This window comes from Zosterops lateralis (genome assembly GCF_965231275.1).
Source record: "Zosterops lateralis genome assembly, chromosome: 4".
Taxonomy (NCBI): domain Eukaryota; kingdom Metazoa; phylum Chordata; class Aves; order Passeriformes; family Zosteropidae; genus Zosterops; species Zosterops lateralis.
Window position 1 is genome coordinate 45324296 of NC_139765.1, and position 20708 is coordinate 45345003.

Here is a 20708-nt window from a genome sequence, read left to right on the forward strand (position 1 = left end):
AACCTTTTTTTCCACCATACGAAAATATAAATATGGTTGACAAGTTATTAGACATATGGTAAATTATTTTGAAGAAAACAATGACTAAATGAACATATGAATCATAGTTCCAAATAAATACCGTATTTGCATTATGATCAATAGCATAAAACTTAATTTTCTGATATTGCAGGGGTCTCTGATGGAATGCACAATGTTATGTAGAAATATGAGCTGAATATAAGGTATGCTTGTGATAGACTGGCCATAGAAGACAGTGGCCTGTGACAGCATTGTCACATTTTAAATAAGTACCTCAGTGTATCTGAATGCTGTTAGGATTATCAGCTTTCAAGTTGGACAATCTCAGATGTTGCTGATAAGTCTTTAAGCTTCTTTCTGTATAACTGAATTTCTTTATTACACTCATTCCAGGAAGTCTCTATTACACATTTACACTTTAACACAGAGTCCTTCTACATAAGTTCAAGCCATCTTGGCTACAGTCATTCCTTTCTTCCTCTCCTTCAGTATCTTGTGACAGCTAGTAGGCAGAACAGTTTCTTAGTTCAGCATCTCTTGCTTGACTTAATGGACGTTAACTTCCCTGATCAGGGAGCTGGGAAATGTGATGAGAACAACTTGCTCCACTGAGCCAAGGTACTGCACTGTTAAGATTTAAATGTTTATTTTTGTGGGACTCCCAAAGATGAGACAGAGAGAAGCTGTCATGTTGGAGTTGACTGAGGTGGTACCCAGGAATGAGTAAACAAATGGCAGTAAAAATTCCTTCTCACTATGCTGGCTGAATTAAATTATATTTTCACTTTATTTGTCTGCTGGTTGCTTTTCTGATCCAATTAAAGCTCTTGTCATTAATTTAAAAGAAAGGATCGCCTTATTGAATTGCGGGAGACTTTTTTAACCTGAGTTATTAATAACACCTTATATTATTAAATCTGGAAGAAATATTCTAAACTAATTCACTATCACCATGAATGCTGCAGTTCATCTGTTTCATCAGTAAATGAAAATAGCTCATTTCTTCTTGAGCTTGATTCTCTCTGAACTGCTCTTTTGGGCCCGGTGTATTGGATTCAAAAATCAGGTTAAAAGTTCTGTTGTTCAGAATGGATCCTGATCAGGCCAATGTGACTTAAGACACCATGCAGTTGCAGGATTAGACCCTTTCTGGCTTGTATCCATTGGTGCTATGCTGATCTTTCTTCACCAAATGCTGTGGTACATCCCAACAACACTATTTTCTGTGTAATTTATTCTTACTCCCCAGAAACTGAGAAAAAAAAATCACACAAATTAATTTTTCTCCAAACGAAATTCCAAAGGCTTTTAGTTGTGGTTTTAATGATATCTTTCACCTTCTTCCAAACTATTTTTTCTCTTTTTCTCAGTTTGTGTTTAAAGTACAACACAGTTAATTTTTAAAAGATGTGGGAAATAAATGTGAACTTAAGGTCATTCAGGGAAAATCTGAAATTAAAAAGGAACTTTAAAGCATAACCCGAATAAATCAAACATTAATCTAAGGAGAGAAATATTAATAAGCCTTTATGAAGAATGTATTCCTTTTGTTTCCAAGTTAAATCACAGGCCTACCTAGTTGAAAGGTGAAGATGGCTCATCTGTTAAATAGCTATTGGAGCTATCTGATATGTGATGATTAATTATAATATGCAAAATTTTTCCCAGGTGTACAGACCTCATAAAGCTGAAGACAACACAACTGCATTATTAGCTCCCATCACAGTGGTAAAATAAGCCAACTTGACCTAATTATCAACTTTTATATATATATGTGATTATAATGAGTGTTCTGACAGTATGTAAAGACAGAATTTAAGTAGCCATGTTTTTATCTGTAGTCCTTCATTTGGTTTAACTGGAAAATGTAATGCTTGATTTGCCAGCAAATCTAGAAAACATGGTTCCAGACTTAGATGATTTTTACGGTTTACATACTGAGACTGCCCCTGGGAAAGTATTTATTTCTTTTCTCCTTGTCAATAATGAATGATCCTACAAAGCAGAAACCTTATTAGAGTCTATGTTTAATGATTGCACTAGTGATATGAGTGGTCTGGTAACAAATCGAAATGTCAGACACTCTATGACCCTGTAATAATATTGAAATCTGCCAGCCCCTATTAAACTGCCTTCAAACTGCATTATCCTGTGGTAATAGATCAGCTACTTACCCTAACTAATACAGTTATCATGTGGGACACTGCAGAACAATCCTCTTAATCAAAAGAGTCAAAAAAGGAGTGGAACAGTGGGTAAAAATGAAGTATTGTCATAATAAGTCATGATGAACCCACTTCATTAAGGTGGAAAACTACCCGTAAAGAAGGCTGTGATTGATCTTCATTCTGGTGTGTCATCCTGTAAAAAGAAAGAAGTAACTTTCAAATTTGAATGAACAGGATTTTCTCTCTCTCATCCTCTCCCTCCACTGTCCCTGTTTTAATGGATTGTCTTACTTTTATAGGTCCACGCACAATCCAATGTGTCCCAGTATTGCCGTAGGAAAACACCCAAGAAACAGAAACACTTTTTTGTCATTATTTCCAACAACTCCTCTGCACTTTTGTATGGAGAGATGACAATAATTTTTCTTGTTTTCAAATACCTAAAATAAGGAGTATCAATAAAAAGTAATCTTCATAATTTTAACTTTTTGAAAGGATATCTTTCTGAACCAGGGTATAGCTGGCCCAAGGTCATCTTTCAAACCTTTTGACTTTCCAGCTGAAATAACTCTGATTCTGACTCTATAACCACTCTCCTGAAAGGCCCAGGAACATGCACAGATTGTACTTCATAGCATACCCAAGATACACTTATATGCCAAGTAGACTCCTCCTGTGACCTTCTGTCTTTTTGCAAATAGCATATCAGCTGATGTGAAGCAAAGCAAATACTTTAGTGTTCTCAGGGCAGTTCTGAGCAGAGCAAGAGAGATAGGTAGGGGATTTATGCTGAATCTGAGTTCAGGTTTGCACACAGCTGAGTGTGGGAGCATGCTGGGCTTCAGCACTGCAGGGCCTGAGCTCTTAAAGTCCCTATACCATAAACCCCTAGATGAACAATCAGGATTTATATATTAATTAATTATATATATAATTATATGAACGTGTACACCTGTGTGGACAGGAACATCAGCCTGTTTCTATGTCTTCTTTCTTGTCCTGCTTCAACCTTCTCTAGCAGGACTTTCTTCTACATGCTTTCTACCCTGCTCCACTGTCTCATTGAGTACTTCTATGTTAAAGTTTTGGATTATCCTCTAATCAAACTACTGAATCATAAATCTCAGTTATCTTTTCTCTAAAAACCATTTAAAATCACATGCCAGTGCAGGAGCAGTGGGGTCTCTAAAGCTCTTAGTTATAAGTATCCCGAATTCATGGTTATAACAAGAAAGTTACAGCCTGACTTCAGAAAGATTCCCTGCAGGACCACAAAGCTGGGAGACTTTGGCAGGAGTTTTTTGTGAGGTACAGTTAAATTCATCTCTGTTCTGAAAGAAAAGTGACTTTGTAAAAATAGCTTCATGTTTATTGCCTTTTCTTCAAACAGGCATAGCTTACAAACAAAAAGATGGATTTTGTACCTACCATTCCTGCAAAGTCACCATAGGCTTTTACTGTCAGCCTTAGCTTCCCCCATTTTGCCTCAGCAGCAATAAAGACCTGCAGGCCAAATTAGTCCCCCTGAGATGACTGTGTAACATGCTGACTTATAATTGTGCTCTCATTGACACCCCTGCAGCTCCCTTAATGTCAGTGGTTTTTGTCCTGAGCTTAGCCAATATTACACTGAGGATATACAAGAGGTATAGTAGCTAGTAGCTTGCAGCTCTTTGCTGCCTTATTCTGTAGAGAAAGCAGTAGGGAAAATGAAGTAAGCTCTAGAAATCAGTTATATTTTCATTGTCGTGTAATGTATTTCATATTTGGTGAATTCTGTAGAAATTCTTTCCATTGTTTGACAAGCCTGAACTGCTTCTAGCTATCTGAAAAATACATAAAATCTTGATTTGTTTTCCCTCAGGGTCAGCTTTTGCTCATGAACTGCATTTGGAAAAGCCCTACCCTACTGTGAAATGTGCCCCTGGACAGGGAGGGCCAGCATGGTCTCATTGTGGGGCTGGGACCTGCTGTGACCTGACAGAGAAGTGTTCCTCACCTTTGTTCCACCTGCTGCCAGGAGCTCCAGTGAGTTCCCTTTTGAGCTGACGGCAAAGGGACCACTTGTCAGGCATAAAGGTAGGCACATGCACAACACAGAATCAACAGCAAGGTTCACATACTTATTCCACTGAGCACACATATGTTAGTGGCTTGGACTTTCAAATTAAAATTTCAAATCCATCATCCAAGAATTTGAGACAAAATGCTTATAAGTTTTACCAGCTGAGATTTGCATGGGGACATTTTTTCATAACATGGGATGTGTTTCCATTCACTTCTGAATGCAGAAATAGTTAAGCAAGGCATAAATAATGTCAGACAAATCAAGAACGCACTCACCCGTGCATAATTTTTTTTTCACACTATTTGTTCAACTTCACTGAAACTCTTAACCTGAGTAAAATTGAAAGCCCAGGAAAAAATATCTTACTGTTTTGTCATATACCTGATTATTTTGGTTAGAAACCAAAGGATCTCATAAACTCTCTTGTTTATTTTTGTATTTAGCATTCTGTAGTAGCCCACATTGTTGAACTGAACATATATTAAGTGTCTTCTAGATTTGTCATACAGTTTCTCATATAGCATAATTTATAATTCTGCATGTCCTCCTGTTTTAGTAATTTCCTTTTATCCCCAGTGGCCATTTTCACTCTTGCTGTATCTATTGTGAGATTGCATATGCAACCTTTGGGCATGTAGGATATTAATCCATCTTTGATCACATTCCCCTGTGTATCTTCCCCACAGTTTTCTGATTTTCCTCCAGAATGAACTCTGAAGCAATTCAACATCTTTATTTTATTATTATGATTGGTTTACTTTAGTTTTAGTTAACAGCAGGAGATCTGAAGGTCTGAAAGATTTTTTTTTAGTTTAGTGTTTTTTTACTCTTTTAAACATTGCTCCTGTACTTCAATGTTGATTCCTTAGAAGTTTCTTCTTCTTTTATTGCTTTTGTTTTCATTTTCCTGAATCCCCTGTTTACTTAACAGAAGTAAATATCAGAACACACAGCTGTGACACAGACCTTCTAACCTTAATATAGGTATCAAAGAAGGAAAAGGTTTTTTCTGTCATCACCATCCTATCAATGCAGAGGTGCTTCTCCAAAGTTAGCTTGCTTGTCACCTCTACTCAAAAACATTCCACAAATAGGATCTTCCAGATATTATGACTAGTTTAAGTTAGTAATTTTTTTTTAATCTTAATAAAGATGACAACAAGACTACAGGTGATTATTTTCAGGATTTAATTTCTTTTTCTTTTCCAGGCATTTGTAGGACTTTCCTTTGGTGTATCATACACAGTTAGGTCATGGAAGTGTCCTTTGTCACTTTCTGCCATCCTTGAATTACTGTTGCTGTCTCTGAGTTCATGCCACTTTGCCTGCCTTCAGATTCTGTATCCCAAACACCAGAGACAATTTACACACCAGAAGCTATCTGTAGAAATTTCACCTTACAAATACATCTGAGTTAAGGAGTTGTCATGTATATTTGTCTTGAAGCTAAATTGGTGATACTCATAAAACCTGATGGCTTGAATCTCTGATTATGAGCCAGTGCCTCTGCATTTGCAGCCCACAATTGTGCTACCCTTTGTACCCATCCTGTTGGGAATGCTTCTATGTAATTTGTTGCCCACTGTTACCTTGAGGCTTCTGCCTTCTATTGGATTTGTGGCTTCCCCCAGCCGAAGTTATTCTTCCCTTGTGGCATGCATTAGCTTGCCGTTTTACAAGCTGAATCTCATTTTGGTATTCTCAGCCTGTATTTCTCTGAGCTGCTTTATATTACATTTCTTGATCCTGACTTGTATAATGTCTCCCAATTTAGCATCATCTGCAAATTTAATGAATGTGGTTTTATTTTGCAATCTTCATGACTGTTAATAAAGGTGGTAAAGTGTTGGTCCTACATTAGGTTTCTGTGGCTCTGCACTTCCCCCTTCACATGCATGCCCCATTCCCCTGCCCCTCAAACTCTCTGGGTAGCAGTGCCTGGCAGTACCTTCTCCTTTGTGGACTTCCATTCATAGATCTAGTTGGTGTGTTAATCTGCCATGTAACTGGTTCACTAAAATCTGTATCTGTGATATAGACTGTACCTCAGATATCCAGAGATGTAGGAAATATCACAGAATGCAGGGACAAATTAAGTTTCGTAGGTCTGCTACCCAATTCTCATGTAATGCTTGTATGAGATCACAGTAATGCACTTGTCTTGAAACCGGTGGCAATTAACTATGTTTTGACTTCTTATTGGTTTTGATGACGTGAGGTACTTTCTCCTTATGCATAGAAGGCAGTTTTTAGTGTGAATTAGACACAGTAGATTGTGTTAAGGGTACCCCACATCACCTGTACACTCCTTCCAGAACAGGTGTATTGATATTGCTCCACACAAGAGGTGAACAGCCATTGAAATTCCTTTTTTATGTGTGACTTTGCTTACAAGTTTTGTTACCATGACTGATAAGTCATCTCACTAAGCAGCACAGAATCCAAGCATACATGGAAATTCACTGGCAAAATAAACTGTTTTTACATATATTGTATGAAGACAGTTCATAGAGGTTATGGCAAAAGACTGAAGGGGAAAATGTTTATTGGATTTTTTTCTTTTACTTAAGATGTGTTTGTCAAAGAAGGCTTTAAGGAAGGTTAATAGGCACTTAGTAACTTTTTACCTCAACAAACATATACCAGATATTTAGGCCAATAATAGAAGGAAAAGACGAATGAGTAATAAATATATGGCGATATAAGTACTTATCAGCAATAAGAGCTGTTTCTGCTCCAGTTACAAGTAGTAGGATCACACAATTTTAAAGATGTGGAAAGCATAAAAGAAAGAAGAAATTGGGATGGAAGCCAGAAAAAAGGCCAGGTGATCTAGAAGATGGGTCACTAGTTTACATCTTCAGCAAAATATATCCAGCGTTCTGCAAAGTCCCAGCCTACACCCATGCCCTTTGCACATCACACAATCTCCTCTACTGCAGTGGTCGCGGTGTCTCGGGACCCTCATCCCGCATTGCCTGGCCAGCCCTGACACCGGCCACAATGCAAAGTTCAGTCCAGTATCTGGGGATACCTTCCCCATCCTGTGGGATCTTGGCACCAACTGCAGTGTGAACAATGACAAAGAATAAAGGAAGGACTCTGATGGGGAACTTCTGCTGGAGTTTATTGAGGCTCACATGGGACCATGTGTCCACCAGAAGGTCTGCCCATGAGAACACAGATCTCTCTCGTGTAACACCTTAAATGCAGGGGAGGGTCAAAGGGAAGAGTACAATGTGGGACCAGTCAGGGGAAGGAGGGAATGGCTCTGTACCTAAAAGACAGACAGTGGAACAAATCAAAAAGGCAAAGGAGGGGACCACAGGGATCCTGCCCAATCACTCGACGCCCTCACTGGAACTTTCTAGACCCAGAGAGAGGCCTGAAGTGACCGACAGGACTCAGGATTTACAAAACATGATGATGTACAAAGGTAACCAGGGTAAAAATGGGGGTACAAGGGACAAACCATTATAACTTACACAAAACAGTATAAAAGCAAGGAACAAATACACACATAAAACTGATAAAACCAAAAATACACCACTACACTCTACAAAATGGGTCTATGTCACAAAACCATAAAATCACAGAATCATAGACCAGAAAGCACCTTGAAGATACCCTCTAGTCCCAACCTCCCCCACCATGGGGGATGCCACCCACTAGATCAGGTTGTTCATAATCACACTAATTTGAGGCCTGCAGATAGCAGCATAGACAGGCTATCAAGTAGTTTTAACTTGAAGCTATCTGCTAGCTCTTCCAAAGGTAAACATAGCTCAAGCAACAAATGTCTTCTCTATCCTAGTACGTGAAGTTTTAGGAAGGCAATTTACTCAGAGATTACATTCAAATTATGCAGAGATCGATTTCTAGGTACTATCCTCAAAATATTCAGTCCCACAGTCACCCTCTAACTGTGATGCAGACTTCTGCATCAGCCAAATATTCATGACTGGTAGAAAGTATAAAAAGCCTGCAGAATTTTTATGCCTGTGTAGCTCTTCCACTTTCCTACCTATTATTCTATTGTGAAAAATAGATTATACCTCATTAGTATATTTCAGTCTCTAGACATTTTTGTGCTTGGTTATTTTTAAAACATCTTTTTGTTTCTTGCTTTCTTACCTCCTTTATTTTTTTTTTTTTTTTTTTTTTTTTTTTTTTTTTTTTTTTTTTATTGACATATTTATAAATGATCTTTTCTTTATCTCTGTACCTGTAGCTGGTATTCACCCCAACTTTTTTCTGTTCTCAGCTGTGGCTGAATATTCTTGCTTCATTGCCTCCTTCCTTCACCTTTTCCAGTTGACAGCATCATTGTAAAGATGAGCTAAAAAGAAAATTGGAAACTGTTTCCTTCACAACTATGCACTGAGTGCCCCAGCCATGCAGTCTCACAGAGAAGCTCACAATGAGAACTTGCTACACCAACAGACAGGTCTTTTCTGTGCAGATCTCAATATATCTTGCAGGGACAGTTGGTGTTTAGCATTGCTATTGTGTTGCTGTGCAAAGATGGCCTTGAGCAGATTGATACAGGACAAGATTCACTGTATCACACATGCATTTCAAATCTTATTTCTTATTCATCCCTACTTATCACCCTTTTTATTCCTCAGGTAAATCTTGATCCTTTCTCATCAAACATGTAGTGCTTTTTCTGACTAAACTTAATGTATACAGTGAGTTGAAAATGACTTCTGGAGGCTAGACCTCAGAGCAGGTTGCAAGTATTTGTCACAGAGTTATGTCCTGTTTCTGGGGTCTGTGCATGGGAGACTGCAAATCTAAGTGTGTGTCTGATGGAAGCCAGGCATAAATCATCACAAAAATACCTGCTGCTTTAATGTTCTGCTTCCCTTTTGGAAGTATTTCTGGAGGAGGAGGCAGAAAGTGAGTAAATAACAGAAGGAATGACTTCATTATTGCCTGATCTGTACGATCTGTATCTTTCTGAGCAGGGAGAGCTATTTTTAGTGAATTGCATCACTGGCTCTTGGCAGCCATGGCAACTGAGATCCTCTTCTACTCAGCAAAAACAGGGAAAGGAGAGTAGCCAAACTTCACTTTTACCCTGGCCTCACTTTGCTGGTTTCTGTCCTCCTCAGTGCAATCGGTTTATGTTTAGTACAATTGCTTTTGGAACCTAACATATTCCCACATATTCCCAGCTTCACCATAACCTGGAGGAATAAACTCTAGCAGTGAGGCCTCCCCATTCTGTATTTTATTGTGTTTGCTGTGTTGCCATCTGTATTTTATATGATTATGGCTTTCTCAGTCTTGGATTAGCATTTCTGTGAGACATACACAGGACCACGTGGTGAAACCATGGCCTGTCCTCTGGCAAGTGTCAAGCCCAGACTTCTATTTTTTCATCTAGAAACTATGGCTTCTTCTCAGTGACAAAGTTTGTAGGTTTGAAAGCAAATGTTTTTTGCCATAAAGTATTTGCTTTTAAAAGCAGAAAACTAGATGCATGGGAATGGGATGAGTTTTGGTATTTTCTAGCAGAAGAGGGAAGAATGAAGAAACTCTTCTGTATTTTTTTCCACTACTGCATGTGTAAGTCTGCCACTGACTGCCTGTCAACACTTCCTTGCAAGCCACCGAACAACTTGTCCAAACAGGACAAGGTAATATCCTTCAGTCTCTACTGACTTGGAAGAATCATAACTAACAGACTTGAAGTGAGATTCTTTGTCATATTAGCAGTGTTTTAAATCACCCTTCCCCTCCCCCACTGTAATAATTACCAGACTGCTATCGGTTAATTTATAAACCTCTTCTACATTATCTGTTATCTGTGAATGTGTTTCTATGAATGATTTTTTCTATATGAAAATGGAACTATTATCTTTGCAAAAAGCTTTCTTTAAATGGACAGCTAGAGGAGGAAATAGGAGAGAGGCACACTATGGTAATTGGGAACAAATGGAGAGGTTGGGAACAGTCTGAACCTGTATGGTCTGGGTTACTTAGGAAGAAGGAAAGCATCAAAGCCTGGACACAATAAAGTTGTGGATTTCCTGGTAGACATTGCAGTTACCTGGGCTTCTGAGGAATCATGAAAAGGGCCAGTGGAGATATTTGTATTGTTTGTGTGCAATGTCAATTCTGTCTCAAAAGATCAAATATACTGATTCATTCATACTTTTATTTCCTTTGATAGTACATTCATAATGCACACAAGCAGTGCTTTGAGAGGCAGATGGTGCCAATTGATTGTATGTTCATTATTTTCATGAGGAAGAGACCTCATGCATTCTCACATTTTTGTGTGAAATCATCCCCTATGAGATGCTGAAGTGACAGATTATTTTACTGACTCCTCAGCATAGTCCCTCTCATAGTGCTGCTGGGTTGTGTTTGACAGCATTTCTACCCTCAGGAACTGCCAGGCCCAACACAGGAGACATCTGTTGCTGAAACATTGCGGGATGGAGCCTCAATAGAACACCTGCCCACCAGAAGATTTATTGTTCTTGACAATGCAAAATAATTGCAAAATTGGAAAGGAGGCCTTGGTATGTCTCTAGAAACAGAAAATTATTACAAAGACTTAACTTCTGAATATATCTTGAATAAAATGGCCACTTATAAAGCCAGACTATAATTTAATGAGAGTGAGAAAATGAAAATAGGAAAACATGAAAAAAATCTGATATTCTTTGCATTGATGCTAATCTGCCTACTCCTGGATCTGTTTTCTGGACAGTGTTAGATCCTGTTCCTCTTACCTATGATACAAGTAGAGAGGCCAAGATTTTGTCTGTAGCTTTTTTGATACCTTTGTTGAGTCAAGGAAAGGGTTGACTGCTTAAAAAGCTGTATTTCCAGTGGAGGTTTAGAGATGGGAATTTGGGAGTGTCATAAAACAGATACTATTTCCTTCCTGGCTAGCCTGATAGGATCAAAGCTGGGAAATACTGTCTCCTGAGGGAAAGTGATCTCTGCTTTCCAGAGGGGTAAGAGGCTCTTTATGTCTTATCTTTCTTATCTGTCTTTCCTATCTTTAGCTATATTCATATGAACATGATATAGACCTGGGACTCTTCTCATGAAATATACATTTTTGTGACAACTTGTTTCTCCAGAGTTATATGATTTAACCTGGTTGGGGAGATACCTGTAAAATAAATTAAAGTGTTTTAATAGATACAGAAGGACAGAGTCTAAATATTAGGCTTACTCTGTGTACAGGCACAAAAATAATGTTGCCTGGAGTAAACTATATCTCTTTGCCCCTCAGAAGCTCATCTGAGAGTAATTGTACATACCCAGCTAAATCAAAAGAGAGCCACAGTTTGATGCAAAGATTGGATTAGAGGCTATGACTGAAGTGTTTCAAGCCTCCCTGATCAAGGCAAGCTACACAGCAGTCATCAGAAAAGGAAGAAGGCAGATGACAGAAGGCATGACTGACTATACAATAATACAGGCAGAAGAGACCTTTTGCTGTACACCTTGTGAACGAATTCCATGTGAGCTTGTGTTATGCACTCAGAGAAATGCTTCTATTTCAGTGTGAATAGAAATAGCTCTTCCTACAGAGGCATTAAAAAGGATCAAAATTTAAAGTTAAAACAGACCAAGCTTTTCAGAATATTTAAAATCGTTAAAAATAGTTTATTCAAGCAATAATCTCCTTAGAATTGGTTATTACCACTATTAATGACTTGCTAGTTAAAATATTAATGGGTCATAACCGAAAACTGCTGGCAATGTCTGATTTCAAGGGGTATTATCTCTTAATTAATGATACTTCACCTATTTGCAGTCAGTTTTGTAGGTATCTATTTTACTGTCTGTTACAGGATACTAAAACCAGTTATTACAGATGAAGGAGACATTACAAAGAGAGACGAAATAGATGCTTATTTTCTTGGTGTTTTGCATTTTGTGGCCTGTCAGCTAGCTTGCATCTGAATTTACTTGTCTCTTACTAGTATATGGCTTCTTATTAGGAATTTTATGTGTTCTGAAATTGCATGTTGGAACTGTGTATTGAAAAGCAACGAATGCTTTTCAGAGAGGTTGGTAGATGGAAATTTAAAATATTTATTTTAAATCAGTGTTTTATAAATCACCTCTTTTTGATCTCTGATCTGAATGAGCATTTCTTTCATGATATTCCATTTTCACCAATTGTTTTGTGATACCCCATTTAGGAACCAGTGTGTAATTTGTACACCACATTGATCACAAAGAAATTATAGGATTATAACTGGTGAAAATGAAGTAAGCTGAATGGCTAGGTGGCAGGAAGTGTGGAGGATGTGATAAACATTTGATATGATTACTAAATATTCTCAGACTTCAATTTTGTTAGAGTTTCTGGGTGTCCATTGTTCTCTGTGCTTGCAGCTCTTTTGCTTAGGAACAGGAGACAAAGCAACTTCTCTGTAATAGGCACTTTCAACACCAATACCTAATTCCTTCTTGTCCCTGTACAGCCTTACACACTGAATAACAAGTAAGAAAACACTTTCATACAGAGGTTTTAATTAAGTACAAAATTAACTGTCTTTGCATTATGTGGTTTGGATACCTTCAGTTCTTCCATGACCATGGCTTCTCAGGAGCTGGTCCTATAAACACCTACAGGATTAAATCTTCTTGTCCTGATTGCTTCCAGGTCACAGGAGCAGAACTGTTCTGGGGACTGAAAAGATGATCATTCCCTTAATCATAAATCTAACTGTAAGCTCAAGGTTTTAGATAATCAGTAATGCTTTAAGTGAGCCATATTCGTCTCTAAAAATTCTTGGAATTATTGACAACTTTTGTAGTCTTCTTCTGTTATTCAGTCTTCTTTAATGGAATATTTTAGAAAATAGAAAATTTGAGTGTATACACTTCATATTGAATAGCTCTATAACTTTCCAGGTATTAAAATTCTCTTTTAAAGTCAATTTTGATAAGCTCTGCTGAACACCTCTCCAGCTTACCTTATTTCTAGATACCAAGTTGAGAAACTGAGAACCTTACTAAGAGCACAGGGAGGAGTTCAGTAGACACACAGATGGCAAAACCTCAGATGAAATTAAAATTTAAAAAATATTTAAAGATAATCTTTCATTGTCTACAAAAATAGGGTAGACATACTGCAATAAGGTTGTTCCTTGCACTCTTGTGGGCTTTATTGCTTTCATTTAAGCAAATTTTGGGCTACCAAAAGATGATAATTTTAATTTGAGATGAATGATTACCATCTGTGAATATAGTGGACTCCTTTCACTTATGTATTATATACACAAATAACACCCATTTTATTGTTTGGGGAATGTGATGAAGATAATAAAAGTGAATAGAGACAGGTGCTGATCAAACAGATGTTATTTTAGTCTGATTTCTTCTATCTGGCTCATCAGTGTTCATCAACACAGACATGCATCACTGCTAATATTTTAAGTCTGAGCTAGTCCTACTGACTTGCATTGTGATTCACTGGCTGAACACAAAAGAGTAAATAGACAGTATCAAACTCCAGTGGTTTTCATTACAGATCCTGAGAGGCAAAAAGCCACTTCACTTTTGTGTCTTGTAACAATCAGTCTTCCACGACTCTCATCCTTTAATTTTTTGTCTGTACTGGTATTTTCAAATGAGTGAAGTGAGAGGAGTGGCATACAGATACTGAGGAATGTTTTCACAAGTAACTCTGCTCTACAAAGCCAGTGTTACTACGTAGTCTATACCTGAACTTCTTTAGATACAGAATAAATTATCTCAATGTAACCCATGTGGAATGTAGGCTAAAGCTGATTTTAATGCTAAACTAAAACTCTTTTGAATCCATTTCAGTGATATGGTTTAATTAACCAGGCCACTTCTTCTAGCCCTGTGTACTCAATGCAAATTAATGGCACTGGGAATATACATTCTCTCAGTGTCTTGCCTGCTGTTTGCTGCCTGTGAATCCTATCTTGCATCCCACACCTTGCACTTGCACAAGTGATTAACTGCCTTCAGAACTCATTTCCTCCTAAGTGGCTTCACAATATTTTTGTTCCATGGAAGGCAAATATGGTGAGTGAGCCAGCACAAAACCATTTTCAGAGGTGTCAGCACTACTGTGCTAGAGTATCGTTTCTAATATCTTGTGCTATAATGCAGAACACAAAAGAAATATTACATTATTTACTTCATACTGTATCACTTACCTAAGACCCCAGCTTAGGGGTCTGTTTTATATTAAAAATATGCTTGTGCTAGAAGGTGATGGTGGAAGTTTTGTGCAGAGTCAGAATGCAACTTTTTTAAAAATATGCCATCTAGTTAAAGACTGCCTGAGAAATGACACAACTTTCCTGCAGGGAATGTGAGCAGCCACAAATAATGTTGAGGCCATGATATGGACTTAGTCACTCTAGTATCCTCTGTAACCAAGAGGGAATGCCACTTAAAAGCTAGATTTTCTGCTTCATGAGATTCTCACATGTAAAACTTTTCTTGCCAGAAGGGAATAAATAAGAAATGGAACTGTTGAAAATCCTTTCAAGTCAAGTTCTGACAAAATCCAGTCTTCTCAGTTCTTACTTGAAGAACACTGTCAAAATGTCAGGTTGAGATGAAGCCCTGACAGGTCACTTTGGCGGAGGCTGTAGAGAGAGACCTTTGAAAAGCTGTCTTTGTTTTCATGTGCTCTTAAGCTTTAGTATTCCTGGAGGCCCCCAGCAGGCAGTGCAGCTCTGTCAACCAGGTGCTTTATTAAATCTCTGTAACAAAGACTACTGCCCAAAAGGACCACACATTAAAAGGCCAATGGGACATAGGAGGCAACGTGAAAAAATGCTGCTGTAGTTACTGTGACTGAAATAGGACTAGATCCTTTCTTCTTCTACCAACAGCAGCAGGCAGAGGCTCTGATATAAACACAGGAGGCCTCAGCAGATCAAAACTGGGCAAGGTCCAATGTAGGTGGTCTGCATTCATGCAGCTAAGTCAGGAAAACTACTGCATCACTACCTGGAGCAGTAGGGCTCCAGGTTCCTGCTAAAAGATACAACCTGGCAGCCTCATCAGCGCTAAGAGGAAACTGCTCTTTCCAGTACCATAAAAACAGGAGCTGCATGTTCCTATGCTTCAAATCTACTGTCAGATCTGAAACCTCGGAGGAGCTGGTGGAGAAATTAAACCTGATGGTAATTCACAACTGGAAACACTGACTCACTGTGGTTTGCCTTCCATAACACCTGGGTTTCTCAAATGTTGGTGCTGTACTGAAAAGTTAATATGCAACTGGAGAATTTTTCAGAAAAGTTTGGCTGGAAAGATAATAGTGCTTTTTTGTCTTACTTTGCATCATTTTCCAGATGTGTTCCTTGTGGAGTCATGCCTTGTGGAAAGACAATGTTTTGTCTTTAAGCTTCTTTCTCACGTAAGTCATAAGCCATTTCTTGTTGAAATGTTTACATGAAGTGTTATTTAAACTGTCTGTTACAAAGGAAGACAGTGTTTCAAACATAAGAGTGAACCTTACACTTGAAAAAATTACCTCCTTTTGATTAATTTTACATCCAGGCCGTGACTACCTGAGTGCTTCCCCTGCCCACCTGACCACTGTGGATCCCAGGGCAGGCTTTAGTGCTTTTGAGAAGAACTCAACTGTTCCCTGTAATGTTGTGGGATTTCCTATATAACTGCCTTCAGACTCACCCTAACACCATGTGGGGGCCAAGGATGGGGCAACTTTGTGAGATCAGTTTGCTTCTTAGTGACTATTCCACCCACTGAGCAGCTTCTGCAAGAAAGAATAGCAATTTATATAATGAGAGTTGTTAAATAGAGTACAAATTGAGCTCTATGTGCTATAAATATTTACCCATTGCACAATGGATGCACAGAATAATCCAAGGCTCATTTACATCTGATGCTTTCCAAAGATCTACTGCTGAATGGTTCACTTAAGCCAGTATGGCATACTCATTATTATTATTACTAGTTAAAGCATCAAGTTAGGTGGTGCCTTACCAACATAACTGATTGTCATGAAATAAAAAAATCCCCCAAAAAACCAGGAAGTGAAGACAAATCTATTGAACAAGGTACACTATATTAATTTTTTAATGTTTTTTCTTGAATAGGAGGGTGAGTTAACTCTGTTGGAAAGACAGTGTAAATCAGTTCACATCCCACCTTGTAGAAGAAGAGAAAAGATGTGTTTCTAGGAGGAAAAGCAATCAACAGAAGAGGTGGAGAAAAAGTATAAATCAGGATGGTTTATGTTTCCTTCCACCTTGTAGATTGCTTTTCCTTCTGTAACCTCCCTCCCTCCTTCTCCCCCTTCCTCTGTCCTTCAGTAACGATTTAGCTTACCTCTGCATATACTTTCTCACAACATTTGAATGTGTTATAAAAGCAAAAGCATAGAATGCTTTTGCTTTTATAGAGTGTTCTGAGTGTTGTGCTAAGTCTCTCTTCATTCTAGACAGGAAAATGTGCAGTTCAGAGGAAATTTTTGATGAATAATAACTGACATTGAAATTTTGCTTTGCTACTGGTCTACGGACAAGAGCTACATGATTTTGGTTTCTAAACTGTCTGAATCCCAGTGAGATGGATGTACTGGTGTGCGAGTGCAAGACCACACTGATGGTGTCTTCTCAAGAACTTTGTAGACTTTGTCATGGTCTTTGTCTAGTCTAAGCCATAACCAGTGACAGATTGCGTTGCAGATGCAACTGCTAATATGACTTCTCCTGGGACAGAGACAAAAAGTGGCGTCCCACACAAGGACAGGTTGTTTTTCTGGGCTGTATGTTCAGTTTGTGTCCACTAGGTGTCAAATTCCTGCTCCTCATCCTTTTACAAAGTGTTGAAAAACCAGTTTTGAAGAGAATTGTCACAGAGATTGTACTCTTTTCTTTTTTGCAATCTTCTTTGAAAGGATAATCTTAGTAGGGTTCCAAGTCTTAGTTCTATCTCTGATTTTTTTAACAATGTGTGAGAGCTGCAATCCTTCTGTTCTAGTAAAGTTTCATTTAAATTTTGGGAGAGACATGCAACATTCACACATGTTCCTTGTGGTGAAACTATAATAAAAAACTTCTGCTCTGTCTTCATAATCCTCTTACGAAAAGTAGTGTACGATAACCCCCACCCAACTATACGTTATCGGTCAGAAATGTGTGTTGGTGTTTTTGAGGGAGGATCTAGGGCTGCATTACAATGCAAAGTTAAGGCACATAGTGATTGTTATACTTGTGCTGATGCATCTGATAGAAACATGAGATTTCTTCCAGAGGGGTCAGTGCAGTCAATGAAAATAAAAAATGCAGTCTGTGGAAATTTAGAAAGATGATGTCAGTCAGACTTCTGGTTTCCTGAAAATCATGATTAGGTTTGCCTTGCTTAAACGGTGCAATCAACAAATTTCTCATAAAATTTTATAAATTTGTGGCTATCAGCCTAACAGACACAATATGTTGGATGATAAAGTCTGAAAAGGGAATCCAAGTTCCCTTAAGAATGTTTTGTTCTTTAATTCATATAACAGCTTTGCTTTTCAGTCCTGTTTATTGAGAACATATTTCACAAAGCTGCTTAGGTGATATCAGGGTTTTATGTTGAAATGTGAACATAGCTGCTGTAGGGTGGCCTGATTTACTGAATGTCCATGAGGACAAGCAAAAACAACATCACATTTCATGGACTTTTTTCATGGATTTTTTTTTTCCTGTGAGGTTATAAAATGATATACAGTGAAGCCACACACAAGACTGAAGAATTTTGTCCTTTGTTATAAAGCCTAAAGGTTTCCTTTACTCCAGGGTGAAGATTTCTAGGTGGCTGGTGATGTTGGTGCAGAATGATGTATTAATCTCTGCTCTTAGAATAGATTTCAAGAGCTCAATCATGGGAAAATCTGTTAACTGGCTGCTATCAGTGACAATTGTTTGTGTTTCCTTTGGGGCTCAGCTTTCGGCATTGTCATCCTAATCACATGGGTTAAATCTCTGAATTTATAGAAACCAATTTGTGCACTTGTGCACAATTTTATCTTCTCTTCAAATTCTTAAAACATTTCCAAATAAAGCTGAATTTCACTTACAAGAAGTCAAGTGTTTCTATTCTCTTTTACACATGGACTAATTATGACATGAATAAGTTTCTTGACGTATGTAAGGATGGCAGAAGTTTTGACAGAAAAAGGAAAAGATTGCAGACAAACAGGAAAAGAACAGTTTCTATGTTACAGACACCTGAAATATTCATATCTTTCCCTTTCTCCTGCAGAAAAGAGCAATATGTGTAAGAGAAAATATGGAGAAATACATCACAAATGTCTTTTTTTCCATTTGGCACCCAGAACACACATATGGTTCAATTGGTTTTTTAAACTTTGAAAAAACAAGATACACTAGAAGATAATAAATATTTCCATTATGATTTAATTGTTAAAAAGTGTAATGATTAATTGTATGGGTTTTTCAAAAAGTGTTTAACCCTTTCTATCACAAGAACTATGTAGGTAAGTACAAAGAAAGAGACACCAGAGAGGAAAGGAACATTTCTTTTATTTTTCTTCGTATGCTTTCAGAGATAAGACATAAATTACAGTAAAGTTAACAAAGACCAAGACCCTTTGACATTTGACACAAGAGACTTTTCTCTTTAATTTGGCATCCTAATAATGCTTGGAATCCCTCTGTTCAAGCAAGTCAGTGGCAGATGCTTTATTGTGTCTCTCGTTTCTCCTCTGAGGCTGTACATTAGGTTAAAGTATCACAAATAGCTGCTATTAAAGTGTGAGTCACAGTAGCTATAATTTTTCATGACTGCCAAAGAAAATGTGACATGTTTGGGAAACTCTGTCATTGATGCTAACACTCAGATCTTCAGGCAAATGTTTAATGACATACTCAACATACTGAGCAAACTCTACTATCTACCAAACAAAAGGTTACTACCAGAGAACTATAAATATCTGGAAATGTCACTATACAATAAGAGCTCTTTTCTTTCTGATCAGTGAAGTCAAGATAGAAATTGGACTGATATGTGAACTGGGGGAAAAAAAAGAGGCTTTTTTCATAGGCAGTTATTTTTGTTTGGCTCCTTTAAATACTCTGTTTTAGCATATCTACCATCTGTGGAGATGTGCAGAAGCATAGCTTTCCTGTTGATTTGATTTAAGCTGTTTTCTGGCATTGAGCACCCAGTTCAACTTCTTTTATTCTACTCAAAGGGAAGTAGGAGGTAACTAACACACAAATGAATACACCCTCTAAGACTACAGGGCACAAAGCAAGAAGTCCTTTCTGTGAGCAGGGCACTGTTACTCGTAACATTCCTAGTGAGATTTCATGGGCTCATGGCTCACCATCATGTATCTTCTTAAACTAGACACTATGTAGTTATTCAATCCTTACAATTACTGTTAGAAATGGGGCTGTTTTAGGAGTACCCAAACCACAAATAATGCATTTGGAAGACCTATGACTTACACAAGTAATGCTAAGTGCTACATTTTGATCTAAAAGTCATAAGACATATTTAATATTACAATGTAAGTTTACTGTCATTTAAGTCACTTGGGAATATCAGCAGTGGGAAGGAGATTATTATTCTGTTTCATCCACAAAGACCAGCAATGCTGTGAACAGAAGTTTAGAACACCCCTGGTCAGGGAGCTGGGCTATAATGCTGTAAATGGCTGTGGAAAATACCCTCTTGGCTTCCCTCTTTCCTGTGGGAAGCCATTGATTTTGCATTTCACTGGAGAGTGGCTGGTGAGGAAGCAGACATGGGCTTTCAAACTGTTCAAATGTATGATGGGTCTTAATCATGGTATTATGACAGGTTAAGGGTTTAAGCCTGCACAGCTTGGAGATGATGAAGCTGCCTGGGGATTGGAACTCACTGCGGCATATTAGCACCTAAATCAGGGTTATGAGATTTTGGACCAGGAGAAAACTGAACAAAAAAAGCAAGAGCAGAATGCCCTGTAGATTAAAGTAAAGGAAACAGTTTTATAAATTTCTGTTTTTGGGAGGGTGAGGATTGCTGATTGATTTCTTCATCTCCAGAGAAAGGGATAAGGGGTTTCCATGTTTTAATTTAGAGGGGAATAATATCACCTGTGCAGAATTCTCTCCTTTAGGCTTCCAGTGACAGGGAACACAGCAGCTGTAGGATTCATTGCAGTGCTCTTACAAACACATTCTCAGGGAAAAGCAAGGGCCTTCGCAGCAATAGTCAGGGCTGGGATGAAGCACGTGGTGTTTCCACCAGGTCGAAGAGGGCTGCTACAGCAGACATTGCTTAGACAGTGTCTGCTTTGCTGTGTTTCTAGTGAGCACAGCTAGGCTGTTAAGCTACCCAAAAAGCTGTATGAGCTGAGATCTGTGTGTGAGTTTGGGCTCTCACGCAAAGCACACTGTGGGCGGCTCTTCCTGTTATAATTTCTCTGCCCTGCCTGTGAGCTTTCCTGGGCT

General features: G+C 38.2%; 2 long non-coding RNA genes across 2 annotated transcripts; both read left to right on the top strand.

The window, feature by feature from the left end:
• The first annotated feature begins 475 nt into the window (after positions 1-475).
• Positions 476-6103, top strand: LOC310908782. Its single transcript, XR_014589951.1, has 3 exons — positions 476-639; positions 4054-4268; positions 5467-6103. It is a non-coding gene; the product is annotated as an uncharacterized lncRNA (long non-coding RNA).
• A 3720-nt stretch (positions 6104-9823) lies between these two features.
• Positions 9824-18312, top strand: LOC310908913. Its single transcript, XR_014589973.1, has 3 exons — positions 9824-9902; positions 15585-15649; positions 15793-18312. It is a non-coding gene; the product is annotated as an uncharacterized lncRNA (long non-coding RNA).
• The last annotated feature ends 2396 nt before the right edge of the window (positions 18313-20708 follow it).